The 22,075-nt window shown below is 38.7% G+C and overlaps 1 protein-coding gene across 2 annotated transcripts in view; it reads left to right on the forward strand.

Moving 5' to 3' along the window:
• DYRK2 (dual specificity tyrosine phosphorylation regulated kinase 2) overlaps window positions 1-18,625 on the forward strand; it is a 92,169-nt gene extending 73,544 nt beyond the window's left edge. The window contains exons 3-4 of one of the 2 annotated variants that reach the window (XR_007717753.1): window positions 9,769-9,798; window positions 15,653-18,625. The gene's annotated coding sequence lies outside the window, so the exon portion shown is untranslated. Of the gene's footprint in view, window positions 1-9,768 lie in introns of both variants that reach the window. The other variant, XR_007717752.1, reaches the window with a different exon arrangement.
• Window positions 18,626-22,075: the final 3,450 nt, after the last annotated feature.

Genomic DNA, 22,075 nt, shown 5'->3' on the forward strand with positions numbered 1-22,075 from the left:
CACAGTGGAATACTATTCAGTCATAAAAAACAATGAGATACTGTCATTTGCAACAATGGATGAAACTGGAGATCATTATGTTAAGCAAAATAATCAGGCACAGAAAGACAAACATCACACTTATCTGTGAGATCTAAATATTAAAACGATTGAACTCATAAACATAGAGTAGAAGGATGGTTCCCAGAGGCTACGAAGGGTAGCGGGGGGCTGTGGAGGAGGTGGGGATGGTTAATGGGTACAGAAAAATAGAAAGAATGAGTAAGACCTACTGTTTGAAAGCAGAACAGTGTGACTGTAGTCAATAACAACTTAATTGTACATTTTAAAATAACTAAAAGAGTATAATTCGATTGGTTGTAAATCAAAGGATAAATGCTTTAAGGGATCGATTCCCCATTCTCCATATATGATTATCACACATTGCATGCCTGCATGAAAACATCTCATATACTCCATAAATATATACACTTACTATACACCCCAAATTTAAAAAAATTATTTCATCAAAGTTGTCAATAACTTTGGCATTTGAACTTCTAATAATGTGAAAATTTAAAAATAATGATTTTGGCATAAAGTTGTTCACAATATACTTATTATCCTATTAATATCTATAGCATCTGTAGTGATGCCACCTTTTTTATTCCTGACATTAGTAATTTCTGTTTTCCATTTTTTTCCTTATCAGTCTGATTAGACACCTATTATTTTTATTGACCTTCTCTAATATTCAGCTTTTGGCTTCATTAAGCTTTGTTGTTTTTGTAGACTTCTATTTCACTGAATTCCACTCTGTTCTTTATTATTTCCTTTCTTCTGCTTACTTTGCATTTTATTTTTTTATTCTTTTTCTGGCTTAAGGGGAAGCTGAGATCACGGATTTGAGAAATTTCTTCTCCATTACTGGAGGTATTTAACATTATAGATCTAATACTAGTATTATAAATTTTAGTCCTATAAATATAACACTAGTACTATAAATTTTAGTACTATAAGTTTTCCCCTAAAGTACTTCTTTAGTGGCATCCACAAATTTCAATATGTTCTTTTTTAAATTTTCGATTAGTTCAATATACTTTCTAATATCCCTTTTGATTTCTTCTTTTATCAATGGGGGTGTTTAGAAGTGTATTATTTCGTTGGCAAATATTTGGGAATTTGCCACAAAACTTTTTGTTGTTGATTCCCAATTTAATTCCATTATAGTTAGAAGAAATATTCAGTTGGGCTTGAATTCATTCATACATATATTGAGACATGTTTTATGGTCCACAATATGGACTATCTTTTTAATGTTCCATGTACATTTGAAAAAAAATGTGTTATACAGCTGTTGTTTGGTGAGGTGTTCTATGCCAATTTGTCATGTTGGTGGGTAGTTTGGTTCAAGTCTTCTATATCTTTACTGCTATTGTTCTATTATTATTGAGGGTTATTGATATCTTTTCTATAGTTGTAGAGTCATCTATTTCTCTTTGCAGTTAAATGAATTTTAGATTCCTATATTTTAAATTGCTGTTATTAGGTACATAAGCATTTAGGATTGTTATGTACTCTCAATGAATTCACCCCTTATTCATTATGAAACGACCTTCTTTGTCCCCAGTGACATTAATATTATTTGCTCTGCTATCTTCTTGCTCTGACATTAATATAGCCAACTTCCTTTTGATTAGTCTTAGCATGTGAACATGTCTGTTCAGGCTACCGTAACAAAACGGCACAGACTAGGTAACTTAAACAACAGAAATTTATCTTCCCACAGTTCTGAAGACTGAGGTCCAAGATCAAGGTGCCAGCAGAATTGGTGTCTGGTGAGGTCTCTCTTCTTGACTTGCAAGTGGCTACCTTCTTGCAGTGTCCTCACACAGCCTTCTTTCTGTGTGCAAGCAGAGAGCAGGGTGGGGAGAGAGAGAAAGAGCAAGCTCTGGTGTCTCCTCTTTTTCTTATAAAGATACCGGTTCTGTTGGATTAGAGTCCCACCGTTCTAGCCTCATTCAACTTTAATCACTTCCTTAATGCCCTTATCTCAAAATACAGTCAAATTGGGGGTTAAGATTTCATCATATGAATTTTGGAGAGACACAATTCAGTCCATAGCAGCATGGTTTATCTTTTCCATCTTTTTACATATAACTCATTTTCTTTTAGTATGTGAAGTGTTTTTCTTATAGGAAGAGTAGAGTTGAATTTTGCATTTTTACCCAATCTTGACAATCTCAATTGGGGGGTCAAAATAATAACAACATTTAATGTGATTATTGATATGCTAAGGTTTAAATGTATCACCTTGCTATCTGCTTTGTATTTATTCCATGTATTATTTGTTCTCTTTTTGTACTTTTTCTGCTTTCTTTTGGATTATTTTTATTAATTCATTTTATCTTCTCTGTTGGTTTATTAACTACAACTTTGATGGATACACACACACACACACACACACACACACATTATTTTGACCCTCCCAGTTGAGATAGTCAGGGTTGCATAAAAAAGCAAAATTCAACTCTATTCTTCCTATAAAAGAAAAATACTTCCCATGCTAAAAAAAAAAAGTGTTAAATGTAAAAGGTTGGAAAAGATATACCATGCTGCTATGGACTGAATTGTGTCTCTCCAAAATTCATATGGCAAAAGCTTAACCCCCAATTTGACTGTATTTTGAGATAAGGGGATACATCAAAATACATTTAATCTCAAACGTATTTTTTTCATTTCTAGAAGTTTAATGTGTATTTTTTAATATCTTTTAGTGTCTCTACTTAACTGTTTGAACATATATAGCTGTAATAGCTGTTTTAATATCCTTGTTTGTTAATTTTAACATCTGCCTCAGGTTTGGTTTGGTTTCAGTTGATTGTTTTCCCTTCATTATGGTCATGTTTTCCTGCTTCTTTGCCTTCCTGGTCATTTTTTATAGTATGCCAGACACGGTATATTTTTTTCCTATTGGGTGTTGAATTTTTTTATTTCTATAAATATTCTTGAGCAGTTGAGTTGTTTGGAAATAGTTTGTTTTTGGGGATCAAACCTTTATGATTGGTTAAGCAGGACCAGAGAAGTGTTTAGATTAGGGCTGATTATACCCTACTACTGAGGCAAGATCTCTTTGAGTACTCTGCCAAGTGATTCATGAATTAGGAGATTTTCTAGTCTGGCTGATGAAAGTAAGCCCTTTTCCAGTCATGTGTAAGAACTTGATACCATTCCCCTTAATCATTTGGGACGGTTCTTTTCCTGATCGTTTCCTCATATGCATGTGATAATCAGTAGTCTAATGAATACTTGAGAGGATCCCTTTACCGAACTTGCCATCATATTTTCTGTAGAGGATATCTTGCATTCACTAACTGAAAGCTTTATTCTTGATTTGGACTTGGCAGTCCCGTTTACTACCTGTCCTGTGGATGGAACATCACTGCCAACTTTAGAGGGGGATGGGACTGGGAGGGCAGTTCCTGCAAAAACCTCAAATGACTAATTAGAAATGTCAGTGGCATTTTCTCCCTCAGAAATATCGCTGTTCAGGATTGTGAATTTTCTTTTTCTCACATTGATTTGATTATCTTTCTTTCAAAGAATTTTTCTAGAATGAATATTTTGCTTGTATATTCGGAATCATTTTTAAATAATCAGAACACAACTTCGCTCCTCAATTATCATCATTCGCATTACTCATTCCATTTCTCTAGCTGGCAGCCTATGGGCCACTGGAAGGCCCGGCCAGGGGTGTGGTCATCGGGACTTCCCAAAGCTTGAACTTTAGTGGGCAGTCGGGCCCCAGGACCAAGCACATCTCCTTCCTCTGTGGCTTGACTGTGTGCCTCTCCTCTCGAGCTGCAGCTGTACCATGGGTCTCCCTTCCACTCCAGATCAAAAGGAAGAGCCCGACTACAGTCCCTTGGAATATGATTTGCTTGTATTCAATGTTCTTTCTTGTGTCTCAACTCATATCCATATTTTCTTCTCAGAATTCCGTAGATTTAGCCCTTTGGGGTTTTTTACTTTTTTCTTCTTATTTTTTATACTGCCTGTTCCTACTTTATGCTGTGTTTTACCCATATTTGTGTCATTTTAGTCAGTTCCATAAGACTGTGTTTGAACTCCCCAACTCCCACTTGCTTTTGTTTTGGGTGATGACTATGCTGTCCGCCTCTGCCACTTGTTTCAGGCCCTGCTACTTTTCCCCTCCAGTGTTCCTTCTTTTGTGTCTGCCATCTGTTATTACTGAATATGTTATTGTTGTTTTTGTCTTCTTATTTTGTTTTCTCCTCTTCTTCCTTCAGTGGATGTCTTGAGTTGTTCTCGCTTCTTATGTTCCATGCTTGCTGACATCGGGCAAAACTAAGAATCTGCGACAAGACAAGCTGGTCTTTCCTCTATCAAAGCTGCCTTCTTCTGGCAGCTGTCCTTCATTCTCGATTACTTCATCTACTCTTTTTTGTCTTTTTCACATCCATCCTGTAATCTATATTTTCCTTTCTTCAGCTATATCTTAAACTGTTAGAATAAAGCCTGACATATAGTACACATTCAGTAAATATATCTGTTGAATAAAAGAAAGCAATAAATGAATGAATGGTTGTTTGGTAATTATTGCCTCAGTTGTTGATTCTTTGCTTTTATTTTAGTTCCTGGAAGCTGGTCTGCCTGGGTCATCATTGTGTGTTGTGCATATTTTTATGTAGTTTGCATTACCTCATGCCCCACAAAGCCCACACATTTCTTACTATACAGGAAGTGCTGTTGCATCCTGGGCTTCTATATGCATAATGATTTTCCTTGCCATGTGTGTTGATGTGTTTTTAAAGTGTTTGGGAATTGGAGGCTTTTGTGCATAGAAAGGAACCATGTGTAGGTATTTGAATATTAAAATAACATTTAATTAACTTAAGTTGCAAACTTGAAACTATAATATTCTTAGGACGTTAAGTTCACTTTGTGATTTTGATTTTACTTATAAACTAAGTAATTTTTACATAATTTGAAATCATCCTTCCACTTATTTGATTAATTCAATTTTAGCAGATTAAAATCCTCTGTAGTCATAGTACTAAGCCATCAATTAAGTTCCCCTGAAGTTTTAAAAACACTTCTTATTATATCAAGCAACTGAGTTGCCTCACAAGGCCAACTTAAGCCTCAAAAAGCAAAAGCAAAGAAATTGCAAATCTAACAATTCACCCTTAAAACCATAATGAGTCAAAATATTCAAATACTACCTATAAACATTATCAAATTATCAACTCTGTGACTTAAGATAATGAGAATAAAATTGATTATAAATTTCACATAGAAATTAAGAAGATCAATTTGTCAGATTCCCTAATGTTAGGTTTTATTAAACATTACTAACACTTTAAACACAAAAATTATAACTTCTGTTTCTAAACCTATTAAACAGTATTAATGCTTTGGGTGGGTCCGATTTACTTCATGATCTTTATATTCAATTTTAAGCATTCCTATAATTGTAAAATCATTTTCCTATGATGGCAGTTTTACCATCTCAGCTGGGCTGAGGTTAAGCGGTTGAAAGACCTGGGGCTGTGATATAATTACTTATTTAGCAGATGTTTAAGATAAACATGGATCATAGGCTACAAACTTCTAGAATGATTCTGCCCAAGCCACAGACAGACACACTGAGTCTTTTTCTATATGCTGTGTCCATGAGGGGCCAAGATCCTGTCTTTTTGTTGAGATTGATTTGGCAATGTCTCCTGGCCATTTTAACCCCACATTATACTTTTTCCCAAATCTTTTATAACACCTTAAAACGTTAATTATCTTTTCTGGGTAGAGAATTGTGTACCCTATTTAGGTTGCCACAAATTGCCTTTATCATTTGGTTAGATTCTTCATTTCTTTCACACTTTTTCAGCTTGACTTTAAATCTTATGTACAAATCCAAAATTTGAACATTAACTGGGAGTTTTATGACATTAAAGCATTAGTGTTCACCATTCTTTTAGGTGTGAACATGGTATCATTGGTATTTTTAAGAGTCTTTATCTTTTAGAGATATATTCAGAAATATTTACTGATGAAACTACAAATAAAACACAAGTCAATAAATCATATTAGACCCAAAGTATTCCATTCATGCAAATCCTCGGGATCACAGTCATTTAGAAAAGGTCAAATCCAGAGACCAGAGCAGGGTCCTTCCCTAATCAGCTTTATCTTTCATGCTTTTCTTAATCAAATGAAAAGAATCTAATTCAAGTTAAAGTAGCAAAATCTCCCCTCTGCCCTCTCCTCTCTCTCATTTCCCCTGTCCCCTCACTTTTGATTCTTTTTGCCTAGGTCTGGGCCTAATGTTTAGTCTTGTTCCACATGGTAGCAAGAAGGCTTCAGGTAGCTCCAGGGTTGTATGGTACTGACAGCTAGCAATCTCAAAAGGTCAGCATCTATGACAATTATCTGTTTGAATATCTTTTATTCAACAGACATCTATGACATCTACTCAACCATCAGCATCTATGACAATTACTCCAGAGAGCACTGATTGTCCATGCTTGGGTCATGTGTATTCCTCTGGACCAATCACTGTGACTCAGGAAATGGGGTATTCTGATTGGACACCCTGGATCACAGGGTAGTGGGAGAGGCAGGGCCCTTTGATCCATAGACTCAAGAGAATCACTTGGAGTTGGGGAGAGGCAGTTTTCTGCAGTAAGGAACACCAGACAAACAAAAAAGTGGCAGATGCCCATTACAGAACAAAATATATTCAGACAATTTTATGAGATTCATGTATATCAAGTCTTTGGCTGTTCCTGCTGCCAGCTATAATCCTTGTCTGTCCCAAATGGAAAGGCACTTGGCAGCTGATTAACCGAATCCCTTCTTCCTTGGCATAGCACTATTTCATTTTTATATTGCTCAGTTCCAAATCTGTCTTTTACTTTTCCTGGAACTGCTAATACATTACAGTCTTTATCCAAGTCACACAAGGTCTTCTATATTTGTTTTTAATTTGGAATCATCATCAAGTTTTTCCAGAATTCTATCTTCTTTCCTATAGATATATATTCTCCAGGATAACGCCTGTTTCCCAGCTAAGCCAACTTCCTGGGGATTTGAATTACTGAAAAGATGTCCCTTTAGGCTCATCCCAATTCATGTAATAAATTGAGTCCCAGTGCATAATCTCACAGTCAGCTGCTTTTAAAATGAATTCTAAACTCAATTGAGTTTCCATTCAAGAGGCATTTCCTATTCCTACTTTTATCTTCCCCTGTCAGAAAATGCAGAGCTGCTTCTAGTTTCCTGTCCTCCTGGGATACTGCTGCTGCTGCTGATGACAATTATAATAAGAAAGTAGTTAATATTTACTAAGTAAATTAGTGCTGGCATTGTGCTAGGTATTTAGTGCAATATCTCTTTTAATCCTGACAATGTGCCATGAGGCAGATGTCAAACCCCAAGTTTACATAGAGGGAAATAGGCTCAAAGTGCGGACTTACTCCAGGTCACACAGCCAGTAGGTGGACTATCTGAGATTTGAAACTAGGTCAATCCAATCCCAAATGCCATGCTCTTTATCCCTGTGGTTAAACACATGAAACTATCGCCTTACCCTTTTCTTTCTTTCTTTTTTTTTTTTTGAATCGGAGTCTTGCTCTGTCGCCCAGGCTGGAGTGCAGTGGCTGGATCTCAGCTCACTGCAATCTCCGCCTCCCGGCTTCCCGCCATTCTCCTGCCTCAGCCTCCCGAGTAGCTGGGACTACAGGCGTCCACCACCTCGCCCGGCTAGTTTTTTGTATTTTTTAGTAGAGAAGGGGTTTCACCGTGTTAGCCAGGATGGTCTCCATCTCCTGACCTCGTGATCCGCCCGTCTCGGCCTCCCAAAGTGCTGGGATTACAGGCTTGAGCTACCGCGCCCGGCCTCTTTCCCTTTTCTTATTCCTCCTCCCCCATCTTACTGGTTTTGCTTTCCTTTCCAACCCGCTCCAATTCTTTTTTTTTTTTTTTTCACTTTTTAAGATTACCAGTAAATATACTTTTAAATAGTTACCAACATAGAGTTTTAACATTATATGCCATTTTAAATGCATACATTTAATAAATTAATACAATATATGAAATGTAATTATTCATTAGACAATGAGATCATTTTTTAAAAATGAAAGCCTAATATCCTCTGGGCAAGTGAATGTAATAAATGGGAAATGGGCACATACGTAAACCTCAATGATGAAAATCATTTTCTTTGAATCTGATCACAATCTCTCTGTAACTACATTGCGTAAACTCACCTAGATATAACATCAGCTCTAACATAAGACCCTGTGTGGATGTGGATTTGGGGAAGCGGCTTTCCTGCCTTCCCTTCCCCGATCCAAACAGACATTCATGCTAGACCCCAGGGACAAAGTGGGGTGAAGGGAAAGGAAGATGGGGGAGACCGGGACATGGCATTTTCCCCCAAGGCTGCATCTTGATTAAGTATCAGAGAAAATTGACTCATTCGGAAAAAGTAGACTCCAAATTAAGATGGTAAGTTGAGTTGTTTCCTTTAGGAAAGAAAAAAAAAATCAACTTATAAAATATTCTTGAGAAAATTCCGTGTTACTACTTTCAGTTACTTACTCATTTAGAGATAAACAGGGATTAAAGAAGAAAAGGAGGTAGATTCGTGAAAGAAACTACAAACATTGCCAGGCATGGTCGCTCACACCCATAATCCCAGCACTTTGGGAGGCCAAGTGGGCAGATCACTTGAAGTCAGGAGTTCAAGACCAGCCTGGCCAATATGGTGAAACCCATCTCTACTAAAAATACAAAAATTAGCCGGACATGGTGACGCACGCCTGTAGTCCCAGATACTTGGGAGGCTGAGGCAGGAGAATCGCTTGAACCCGGGAAGCAGAGGTTGCAGGGAGCCTGGGCATTGCAGTGAGACTCCGTCTCAAACCAACCAAACGACAAAAAAAGAAAAAAAAAAAAGAAGAAAAGAAAGAAAGAAACTACAAACATTAAGAGGGACATCTCAATCTTGTGAATTATTCAGTTTGCTTTCAGGTCTGATTTCTAAAGGAAAGGACTCCCCTTTTGTACTGAGAGTTTAAGTTATACTCTCAGTTAAATACTACCCACACCCTACTCCCACCTCGTTCCCACAATGATAAAGCTGAGGGTTCTCAATCCTGGGTAGTTTGGAGGCATTTTAAAAACAAACTAACAGGCCGGGCACAGTGGCTCACACCTGTAATCCCAGCACTTTGGGAGGCTGAGGTCAGGAGTTCAAGACCAGCCTGGCCAACTTGGTGAAACCCCCATCTCTCCTAAAAATACTAGAATTAGCCAGGCGTGGTGCTTCAAAGAGAATAAAATACCTAGGAATCCAATTCTTTTATCTTTCTTCCTTCCTCTCTTGCACAAAGGTTTAATTTGCCTTCCCCGTAATAGGTGCTTAATAGAAAGTTGTTGAAATAGTTGTGTTGCCAATTTATCGAACAGTCTAAATTCATGTTTCCATATTGATGGTCATTAGATCCCTTCAACCACCTCTGTAAGGAAAGCTAGGTGTTATTCCTATTTCATGCATCAGAAAATTAAACATAGACAATGAAAGAATAACAGACATGTATTCTTTGTTTTTTTGGAATGAGGGGTTAAAACCATTGAACATGTCATGCCCTAATAGACTCTTGAAAACCTGAAAAAGCAAGTGATTGATCTGCTTCATTTAGAATAAATGCCCAGGTTCTTTCCATGATCTGATCCTCTTCCTTTTTGTCCTTTTTATATTCTCAGCCTCCGTGCCCCAGGGTGTTTCTCACATAGGTAAGCTTTTACCCCATGATTCTGCTCTACCCCTATTGTCTCCAACTGGAGCTCTCTCCCTCGGAAATCAACAAGGCACTCTCTCTCTCTCTCTCTCTCTCTCTCACCTCTTTCTAGTCTTTGCTCAGATGTCTTCTTACTGAGGCCTTCCTTGGCTACCATATTTAAGGCTTCCTTGGCTACCATAACTAGGCTACCCAGTTCCTATAGGATTCCCTTTCCCCTTTCCTGTTTTACTTTTCTCCATAGAACTTCCCGCTTGTTAAATTAATGTCATTATTTAAAATTTTCTGAATTTAAAGAATGTTTGCTCCATTAGGACAGGAATTTTGCCTGTTTTCTTTACTAGTACACAGTAGGTACTCAATAAATATTCATGGAATGGATGAATGAATAAATGCAGATTTTCATTCATTCATTTATTCAAGAGACATTGACCACACAGGAGCTACCTGTCCTCCTGCCCACTTTGTTTGAACACTTCAAGGAGGAAGGCTGATAAAAGTCCAATGCCAAATATGAAAATAAATATTGCAATCAGGTGTTGAGTAATAAAAAATAGTGTAAAATTGCTATGCCATTGGAAAAGCCCAGTTTATGACAAGGAAAGATCCATAAGCCAGGGTCAGCCAGGGAAAGATAAGAAAGGAATTCTAGCGACAGAATCCTTCCCCTCTGTCCCAGCCCAAGATGCTGCCTCCTGTTTTCTGAGCAATAAGAAGGCAGGTCTATTCCTGTTATCTTGGGTCTCAGCAGGGCAGCCTTGTTCTTTAACAAGACAATCTTTCAATTTATGTGCAACTGACTTGCATATTTTAAAGTAAATTCTGTTAATATGCAAGGGCTAATATTGTAATAGAATCATTTCTACTGCCTGCCAGTGTTTTATGTCTAAGGTGGCAGCTCAGTGCAGGAAGAAATTTAGGTAGCCAAGGGAGTAACCCTGCTTTCCTTTCATGTTCAACAATGTGCCACCTGACATGGAATGCCTTTCAGTTCATTTGTTTGTAATTTAAACCAACTCCTGGCTCAGCATTGGCTCATGCCTGTAATCTCAGCACTTTGGGAGGCCGAGGTGGGAAGATCATTTGAGCCCAGCAGTTCGACACTTGCTGGACAATATAGGGAGACCTTGTCTCTACAAAAATAAAAATAAATAAATAAAATAAAATTAGCCAGATGTGATGGTGCATGCCTGTGATCTCAGCTACTTGGGAAGCTGAGATGGGAGGATCACTTGAGCCCAAGAGATAAGAGGCTGCAGTGAGCCATGACTGTGTCATTGCACTCCAGCCTGGGCAACAGAGCAAGACCCTGTCTTAAGAAAGATATAGTAAAATAAACAAACAAATTTTTGACTGGGAAATGCCTGTTAAAATCTCAGAAAGACTCCCAAATAAAGGAAAGGACTATCACCATCAACCTCAAATTAGAAATTAAATCATTTATCAATGTCTTGAAAAATCATACTGAATCTCTACAAGTCTTGGCTTTGCCTTAATAATAGTCAATACACGGCCCAACAATGGCACCAAGATTAAAGGAGGAGGTGAGTCTGGAAACACATGAACTTGACTTTCTACAATCAAATTCCTGTGAGGGAGACTCTGGACATGAATAACGTTTTAAACCAAAGATCTGTGATGCTCAAGGCTCAGCCAGGCATTGGCAGTGTATTCAATGTATCAACATTTTCAAAAAATATTCTTTTATTTCCAATGACCTGTTTTATATTAATTTTATTGTGATGTAGAAAAATAACCAGTGTGTCCTTCAACTTACTTGTCAAATACCTACTCTTTTAAATATTTTCTCAGGAGAAAAGTCATTTTAATTTTAACTTAAAAAAAATACCACAACTTTTCAGGTAAATTGCCAAACAGATGTTTAGGGCTTAGAGTCTCAGAGTGGCCTTTGTGTTGTGGTTTCAAACATACCCATCATCTAGATCAAGGGTCAGGAAATTACATCTCTGTGTCACAAACCCGACTGCCATGTGTTTTTATAAATAAAGTTTAGGACAACCACAGTCATTCATTGCATATTGTCCACTGTCCACTGTCTACATACATTGTGTACTGTCTCTGGGTGCCTTCCCTGCTAATGGCAGAGTTGAGTAGTTGAGATAGAGAGAGCATAGCCCACAAAGCTTAAGATATTTACTATCTAGCCTTCGACAAAGAAGTTTGCCAACTCCTAATCTAGTAGAGGCAAATTTCTGTATAAAGTCTGTACTTATGTTTACCCATAAATGCACCCATTATTTTAGAATAACATGGATCATAGTGCACATAATAAACTGTTCCAAAATGACAATATGGTTTGGTGACCATATATTATTCTGTCACCATTTCCCTCATTATGTTAACGTCTATTAGATGAAAATGCTATTCTGTAAAGTAGGATTATGAAACAGTATACGTAGCACAGTGTGAGAGTCAGTGGCAAGACATTGCACACAATGAAACCCAGTGAAATGTGAAGAGGCTAATACAGTGCAGGAAGTCTCCTTAAGTGCATATATTTCACAGCTGTGGTGCTGAGAGACAGATTGCTTGGAATGCTATGGGTAGACAAAGCCAAACAAAAATGAGAGCAGGAGGAAATTTTTCTGGTGAAAACTATTTTTCCTTACAAATTTGAAATATTTTCCCTTTTATGTTATATTCTTTTCTCCCCTTTTGAAATAACACGGCTGCATCCTCTGCCAAATGTATTCCTTCTGACCCCTACCCCACTTTTGGTTTCTTCAATAAATAAAAATTAATTCCTTCACCTCGTTCACAGAGACAGTTTCACAAGCTTATAGTGCATGTTGAAAGAAGTATTGGATTGATTTTTTTTCAGTAGGTGAAAATAGTAAAATTGTTAAACTGCATTAAAATAGGTCCATATAGGCCGGGTGCGGTGGCTCAAGCCTGTAATCCCAGCACTTTGGGAGGCCGAGACGGGTGGATCACGAGGTCAGGAGATCGAGACCATCCTGGCTAACACGGTGAAACCCTGTCTCTACTAAAAAATACAAAAAACTAGCTGGGCGAGGTGGCGGGCGCCTGTAGTCCCAGCTACTCGGGAGGCTGAGGCAGGAGAATGGCGGGAAGCCGGGAGGCGGAGATTGCAGTGAGCTGAGATCCAGCCACTGCACTCCAGCCTGGGCGACAGAGCAAGACTCCGTCTCAAAAAAAAAAAAAAAAAAAAAATTTCCATATAATTGAAGACGAAGGCATCAATGAGCAAAGCACTTTTAAGGCAATACTAAGGTTCTCAGCCTTTGAACTGTATTGTGTTTCTTCTCCCCATCATGGGGGATGAGATCCATTCTTGGCTGTTTAGTGTTCTGTAATGAAAGGAAAAGTCACTCCCAACTTTTTGGGGGATGGAGAATGGGTTGTTAGTCACCAGGACTATCAAACAACAGTAGTCATTGCTGTTGCCTGGGCTTTTGAGAGGACCAAAGGAGAACAAACTGAAAGGTTCTGTAAAGTCCGTCTAAGTGAAAGATATTGCTGTTATCATCTGCTTTAGTCATGAAAACCTCCTAAGAACCTCTACAGAGGTTTGAGATGGGGAAGGAAGGAAGTGAAAGTAAAATCAAGCATTTCGGTGACTATTTAAAGCTACCCTAGGAACAAGCCTTGCAGGGTAAAGAGTTGAAATTGAATGAGGCTTTCAGTTTTCTGTGGGTTTCACTGAGTCACAAGGGCTACCTTTCTGTCTCTTCCCATGTAGCAGTAGTTACAGCTCTGGTTGGCATGAGATAAAATCCTGCTGTGCACACAGAAACCAACTTCTTAGGCATTAGTCAGAGTCTCTCTGAAGTAAAAGTGCCTGAGCCACTTCCGCTTTTTAATTTTTGATATTCATGATGTGTTAGAAAGTGAAGAAATGCCAAGACAGGCTTACAAACATTGTGGTATACTTTTTAATGTTTAAGAAATGAGTGATCTTAACACATTCATTTAAGTAAGTGCAATGTAATTATTTTGCTTTTCAAAAGATTTACAACATAAATAAGCATGTCTACAGGGTATACTATAGGGAGTGGGACCCACGTTTAAGGTTGTGTGAGGGACAACTCCCTCCAGTTAGACGAGTGAATGTTACTGCACATATAATCTCACTTGGGGATGATGTCAAATGTCCGTGTCTTTGACCCTGTCTAAACTAGCAGACTGGGCTAAAAGGCTGCCTTGCCCTCCTTCTCCCAGTTCCCCACCCCCTACTGCGACCACTGAGACCAGACCGTAAGTACGCAATTATGCCTCTGTGGGGAAGTGGGGAGGAGAAACATAAGGGATGATGGAGAGGTCCATTTTGTACTCCTTACACAAATATTTTTCAAGTGCATCCTATGTGCAGAGGTAAGAAGATAGTACCATAGTTAAACTCAGATTTAGAGTTTAAATCCTGGCAGTGTTATTCCCTACTTGAGTTATAAAACTTCTCTAAGCCTCAGTTTTCTCATCAGTTCGCTCATCTGTGAGGCGTTTCATTGGTTGTTATGAGGATGAATGACTTACTCATATAAAGTTATCCAGACAGCACCACCTTGCACAGTGAGCAAGCAGTATAAAAGTTCTCGACCTCAGGGAGCTTAACTTCCAGCTCCCTCACTACATTTTGCTCTCAGCTCTCCCCTCTGCAAGCTGGTCTACCTGCAACAACTGCCTTGCAATATCAAAAGATATTTGATAAAACGGGTCAATGTAACTCCACTGACGACGACAAAATAAAAATCAGCTGTATTAAGGAAATTATTTTAAAAAGTCATTAATCTGCCATTCGACAAGCAACAATGTGTGTTAGACACTGTTTACAGGATGCTGACATTGTAGTGAACAAACCAGGTGTGGTTCTGCACTCATGGGTAGGAAAGATATTGGATAATACTTTGTTCTGCATCATATAAACATTTTGTTGCAGTATGAAGTGCATACAGAAAGCGCACAAATAAGTGCACAGCTCAACTCATTTTCACACAACAAATGCATACATATAATTAGCACCCAGTCCAATGATCGGAATCTTACCGGCACCCCAGATGCCTTCTTGTGCCTCCTTCCACTCACAGTTACTTCCAAGGGTGAATACTATACTGATTTCTATTAGGTTTGTCCAAAAATAATTGCAGCATTTACCATTAAAGTAATGTGCAGTTTTCTTTCATACATTACTTTAATGACAAAAACCACAATTATTTTTGCATCAACCTAATAAAAGTCAGTATAGTATTCACTGCCAGGATTCAAACTCTAAAGTAATGGCAAAAACCGTAATTACTTTTGCACCAAAATAACACAACCACAGATTACTTTTGCCTGTTGTAAAACTTTGTAAAAAAGGAATCGTGACACACTCTTTTGCAATGGGCTTCTTTTTCACTCAACGTTATGTTTGTGAGTCATCCTTTTTTTGCATGTAGCTATAGTTCATTTATTCTCATTCTTGCATATTGTTCTCCTGTATTGTATGAATTTACCATGATTTTTGTATCCATTCTATTGTTGATGGACATTTGGGTTGTGCCCAATTTGGGAATATTACAAATACTGCTTATGTTAATATTAATGCTGTTAACATTCTTGTTCATGCTCTTTGTTAGATATACATATGTATTTTTGTTGGGCATATTTTTAGGAGTGCGATTGCTGAGTATAAGGTATGGGTATGTTCGGTTTTAGTAGACACTGTCAAACAGCTTTCCAAAGTAGTTGTAACAATTTACACTCTGGTCAGCGGAATAAGAGAGTTCTGGTTGCTTTATATTGTCTGTCTTTTTCATGTTAGTCATTTTGGAGGGTATGTTGTAGTTTTTGCATTATGATTAAAAACATTTTCTTTTTATGTTTCAGAGACTTGCTCTGTTTTCCAGGCTGGAGTGCAGTGGTGTGATCATAGCTCACAGCAGCCTCGAGCTCCTGGGTTCAAGCAATACTGCCACCTCAGCCTCCTGGGTTACTGGGGCTGCAGTCCTCCCAGCTCAATCTCTCCTGAGTCACTGGATTTTTGCATTTTAATTTTAATCTGTGCTTTCCTAATGACTAATGAAGTTGAGTGCCTTTTCATATGTTCATTTTCTGTTTGAACATCTTCTCTCATAGAGTATCTATTCTGACTTTTGCCCATTTTTCTATTGAGTTATTTTCCTGTATCTCATTGATTTGAAGGAGTGCTTTAAATATTCCAGATAATAGTCCTTTGTCAAATATATGTATTGAAAATCTCTCTCTTAGTGTATGGCTTTTTACTCTCTTAATGGTTTTGAAGAACTGAAGCTCTTAATTTTAATGTAGTAAAATTGATCAATATTTTTCCCTTTCACAGTTATTGCTTTTTGTGTCTTAAGAAATCTTTGCCTGAGACAGTTCTTGTGGAGACAGCTAGTGCAACACTGAGAAATTGTTGTATACTATGTTGCCTAGAGTAATAAACAGTACAGTCAGGATAGCTAAAGGTGACCCCAAGAAACCAAAAGGCAAGATGTCTGTTCATGCCTTCTTTATGAAGACAATGCTGGGAGGAAAATGCAAAGAATAATCCAGAGGCCCCTGTAAACTGCAGTTTCCAAGAAGTGGAAATACAGAGAGAGGTGGAATACAATGTGTGGTGAAAGAGAAATACACATTTGATGAAATGGTGTGGTATACTATGAACAGGAAATAAAGGATTGTAGGCCAACTAAGGGAGGCAAGAAGAAAGATAACACTCCACTCTTATGCCCCACCTTCCTCTTCTACTTAGATCTCTGCCCAATAGTAAATTCACAAATGTAGGCATTTCTACTGGAGTTGTGGCCAAAAACCTGGATGACATGTTATGTATGTAGAATTCCTAAAATGCCCCCCAAAAGATATTTCCCCCTAATCCCTGGAACCTGGGAATATGAGGGGACATCACTCACTAGTGTGGTTGTCATATTTCATGGCAGGGTTAGGTAATCTCCTCAAGACAGGAGATTATCTTGGAGGACCTAATTTAATCACATGAGACCTTTTAAGCAGAGAGCTTTCCCCAGCTGGGGGCGGAAGGAGAAGTCGGAGAGATTTGAAGAGTAAAGGGGTTATGGCTTGAAGTTGCAGGAGGCCCACCTGAGAAGGAATTCAGGAAACCTTAAAAGAGCTGAGAGAGGCCCTGGCCAACAGGCATCAAGGAAAGAGGATCCTCAGTCCTACAACCACAAGGGACTGAATTCTTCCAGCAACCTGTATGGACCTGGAGGTGATGTCTACTTAGAGCCTCCAGGTGAGGACCCAGTTTGGCTGATGACTTGGTTCCTGCCTTGTGATTCCCTGAGAGGAGAACCAGGTGACATCGTGCTGGACTTTGTTAAAAGCTGTTAAGTGTGTGGTAATTTGTTATACAGTGACAGAAAAATAAAACATGCAGGACAATTTTAGTGATGGTGAAAAGCTACCTTATAACAAAGTTGAAGAAGATATATGGGAAGTAGGTGGCCAATGATAATCTAAAGCAAAGGGATGGTGATAGAGTTTGGCTATTTGTCCTCACCCAAATCTCATGTGGAATTGTAATCCCCAGTGCTGGAGGAGAGGCCTGGTGGGAGGTGTTTGGATCATGGGGGCGAATGCCTCATCAATGGCTTGGGCCATCCCCTTGGTGGTGAGCTCTTGCTCTGAGTTCACACAAAATCTGGTTGCTCAAAAGTGTGCAACAGTTTCCCCGCAATCCATGCTCTCTCTCTTGCTCCCATTCTGCCATGTGAAGTGTCTGCTTCTCTTTTGCCTTTCACCATGACTGGAAGCTTCCTGAGGACCCCCCAGAAGCAGATGACACTATGCTTCCTTTATAGCCTGCAGAACGGTGAGCTAATTAAACCTCTTCTTATAATTACTCAGTCTCAGGTATGTCTTTATAGCAGTGTGAGAACTGCCTGATACAGGTGGAATAAAGAGATCATCTAGCACACACCAGAAGAAAAGGTGGAAGATAAGGTGAGGCGTATGAGAAAGGGAAAAAGAGGATGCAAAAGAGAATAATGAGGAAAACTGCATGTCTGTCTCCATGTGCGTATATACAGGACAACTGCAGTAACTGACCACCTCCTATTTGAGAGTCTGTTGTTCTCATTGGGTTTCATTCCACAGTTGAAATATAATCACACTGTAGTTTGTGAAGCACTCCAGGAAATGCGAGTGGTTTCCATGTTGTGTTCATGGGTGTCACAAGCACCCAGAAATTCAATCGAAGTTGTCCATATTTCTAAACATTTTTAAAATGAAAAGAAACTCTTTTGTTATCCTCACTCCATGAACTTAGAGATCTGTGAGAGAAGGCAATTAAAAATGTTCCTGGAATTAAAAAAAAAAAACTTATTTGTAAGGTAGTGTTATTGATTAGAAGTCTTGAGTTATCAACTGTACATCAGCTGTCATTTGTAAAAAGAACAAAACAAACTAGATGACTTTTTATGGTCTGTGCTTGGTGGTGTAATGCTGTAGAAGGTGGCACTTTTTGGAGGGGGCTGTAGTTCACAGATGAATCTAAACCTCTTTACACTTCTTCGGGCTGTCTTATTTTTCTAGATAGTGACCTAGCATTCTGCTGACATTCTTAGCTATGGAAAAGGGGCATTGGCTGTCATGGGAAGCGCTCTGATTATTTTTAATTAAATCTAGTAGTTCGAAAACAAACTGTAGAGGTCTTTGTTGTCAGAAAACTGAATAGGTACAGCTTCAAGGAAGGTGCATAAGCCTTCTGACCTTAGGCACACACTTTGCAACATTCTGTTATTTTTTGGTATGATTAGAAGGCTAAGACTCCCTTTCCTATTAATGTTTTTATTGAGGCACAGCATAGCACAGAAGAATGCATAGAGAAGGCATAGAGCACTGTGAGTTTCCACAAAATGAACACACCTGGGTGACAACCACCCAGGATGACAAGCCCCCATGCACGCCCCTCATAGCTCCTGCTGCCCCTTCTCCTCAGAGGCAATCTACACCCTATGCTTAATACATAGATTTGAGTTCTCTCAGAATGTTGAAATGCTTTTGAAGCAGAGTACGCTGTTTTTAAAACTGGGAGAAAAAAAAGAAATTGCACTCCAAGATTATGAAGATCTTTTCCTGTTTTCTTTAGGAGTTTTATTGTTTTATCTTTTGCATTTAGGTCATGATCCATCTTGATTTAATTTTCGGTGTGGCAGTGAGGCCAGGTTACTGTCTATCCTTGGCCCAGTGGAGAACCTGGTGTCTTCACTGGGATCCCTTCCTTGGCAGGTCCTGAGTTCCTATTTTCATGTCCTGAGACTGCCAGAAACTCTGATGATTTTCAGAGTCTTTCCACTTCTGTTTTTCAACCTCTACTCCTCATATACCCCCAATTCAACACATGCTTTGAAGGGAAGGCCAGCTGTGTGTTTGAAACCCTTCAGGTCTCTTTTAGAAGTTCTCTGGCTTCTCTGTCCTCAGATTCTCAGCTCTGCCATCAGCTCACCTCTCTGCTCTCTCAAGCCCCTCCAGTTCTCTTAGCCTCGACAGCCCGCCACTGCCTTCAGACAGGTGATTTCTGCATTGAATTTGGCCTTTCTTGTTTTGCTGTAGTTCCAGGTGATGTGGATCTAACAGTGCACAGTGACTCCATATCACCTGGAACAATGGAAACATTTTAAATTACAATTATGTCAAGTAATAAAGGAAAAAAAGCCATAGTGCTGTTATAAGAGGGAATATTAGGATCTTTGGCTCAAGTTCACTGTCTTCTGTAGAAACACTGTAGTTTATCAATATCATACCTGAGCCTTCAGCACATAGACACAGAATTAGTGAAAGAAGTCAGCAGCTAAACATCTAATTCTACTTCCCCCATCAGCCCTTCATTTGTAACAATTTAACCTCTCTAGGCACCAGTTTCCCTGGTTCTGGCATTTATTCTTCATCTTAGTGGCAAGATCCTGTCTTAAGTGCTTTAAACCCTTGGAACAAAAGGCAACCTTTGACTAACTTGGCCAATTTAAAAAGAGGTACCAAAGAGGTTCCCTTCACTCATTTAAAGTGGTGTGTAGGGGCTGGGGAAGGGGTAGAAGTGGGGGAAAAAAAGAAGAAAAATGGCGTGTGTATGCTTGAAAAATCAAGACAATCGCTTTTTGTTTGTTTGTTTTGTTTTAAAGATGAGGAGGCAGAAGAAATTCCCACAGGGCCACATACTACCAAAAGCTACTGAGACATAATCCCTTGAGGAAGGATATCTAAGGCAAATGTCACTTTGCTTTCATGCCATTTCTTCTATGGTTCCTTCCACATCTGCTCCAGCAGCCTGGAGTGAACACAGATTTATAAGAAGTCATTTCTACAAAATAAAATTAAAAACTACAAGTTAATGCTACCATAAGATTCAGGCTGAGCTTAACTTGATAATATTTAGTGTCCTAGGAAGGCATAGAGTTCAGCATTACTTTTTTTCTCTCTCATGGTTGAATTTGCAACTGATGATGCCAAGTGATTGAGAAAGGAGTATTTTCAAAGGGAGCCAAGGGAAGGGCAGGCGTGGAGGCAGGCTGGACGGTCATCTCTATCCTTAGATAAGGACAGGGATGGGCGGTGCTTCCTGCCAGCTGTCTTCAAGCTGATGGAATTCTGTAATAGAGTAGGGCAGCAGGGACCTTAGAAAATCTGAGTGATCACCCCTTTGGGAGAAAAAAAAAGCATAAATAATTAATTAAAATTCCCTTTTAAAGTAGGGTCAGAAGAATATGAATGCTGTCTACATGGGAGTCAGCACCCAGCGATAACCTCAGTTAATAGAGGATGTGATGGCTCAGAAGATAAACAAAATAGAGTGTAGGAGAATTCTAAGAAAAACAAATGAAGGGAAATAGGGAGGGGATAAAGCAAAAGATGAGTTGGGAGGAAGCGGCTACTTGGGGACAAGCCAGGGAAAAATGTGGAAAAAAAAAAAGGAGCTTAGAAAAAGCTAAACACATGTAATTGCTGGGGTGGGGGTGGGGCCATGGCATTCACTGGAAAAGCATCTTCTGCAAAGGTTGGATCTTGACTTCTTCTTTTAATGTTTGGGATATTTCTCTTGGGATTTTGGCTCAAGGAAAATAGCAGAAACAGCCACGTGCCGAACAGAGAAAGGCCTCAAATAGGAGTAGAAAACCTACCAGAGACAGTCTCTCAAGAGAGTTCTGTCTTTTCTTTCCATCCTTTTGAGTTCTCATCCTCTCCCTCAATTTTTGCCATGCTTTTTCCATTCTTTTATGAAGCTTTCCCATCTTGTCCCTTCTGATACTTCTTACTGCCATCCAATTGCCATGAGGACTAGCCATAGAAAGTAGAATTGTAGTAATAAAAACAAAGGTGATAATATATATTATTAGATATTACATGTATTATGATATATGATTTATTGTATAATATATACCATTATTCTATACTCTATATATTAATGCACAATATATTAATATTAGTTTAACAGTTGAGTAGAAGCATATACCATTCTTGAGAGTCTTCTCTGTTTTATTGTAAGATGTGAATGATCCTTGAATTTGAGTTTTAACTTAGCACTTGAAGGTTCACGGTGTTTTTAAAGGCATTCGAACTCTTGCTGGATCTCAGAATACCCATTCCCAAAACTGTTCAATTTCTGTTATTATTTTGAAATACATATTTTCTATATTATAGCTCTATGAAACTGTCAAGCAAGTTGTAATCATAAATATAATGATGCTTTGTACTTTGAATTTCTCAAGCATTCTTGCAAGCCAGGCAAGCAATACCCACCAGTGAAAAACTGAAATATAGAAGTTAAGAGCTTGAGTCAGTACTTTAGAGCAAGTCAGAAAAAAAGCTGGAATTTAAGGGAAATATCTTACACTGGACATTGGACTTCTTGTTCTGGGAAAGATTATAAAATGAAAAAAATTATAAATTAGAATTTAGGAAATATTTTAATCAAGCTCATATAGCTACCAATTAAAAGCTAACATATCATAAGTAATGCCATTTAAGAGTAGTACTAATAAAGAATGTTTTTGTTTTTGTTTTTGACGGAGTCTCATTCTTGTTGTCCAGGTTGAAGTACAATGGCATGATCTCGGCTCACTGCAACCTCTGCCTCCTATGTTCAAGCAATTGTCCTGCCTCAGCCTCCCGAGTAGCTGGGATTACAGGCGCCCGCCACCACGCCTGGCTAATTTTTGTATTTTTAGTAAAGACGGAGTTTCACCACGTTGACCAGGCTGGTCTTGAACCCCTGACCTCAGGTGGTCCGCTTGCCTCGGCTTCCCAAAGTGCTGAGATTACAGGCGTGAGCC

The sequence above is a fragment of the Macaca thibetana genome, chromosome 11, assembly GCF_024542745.1.
Source record: "Macaca thibetana thibetana isolate TM-01 chromosome 11, ASM2454274v1, whole genome shotgun sequence".
Lineage (NCBI taxonomy): Eukaryota > Metazoa > Chordata > Mammalia > Primates > Cercopithecidae > Macaca > Macaca thibetana.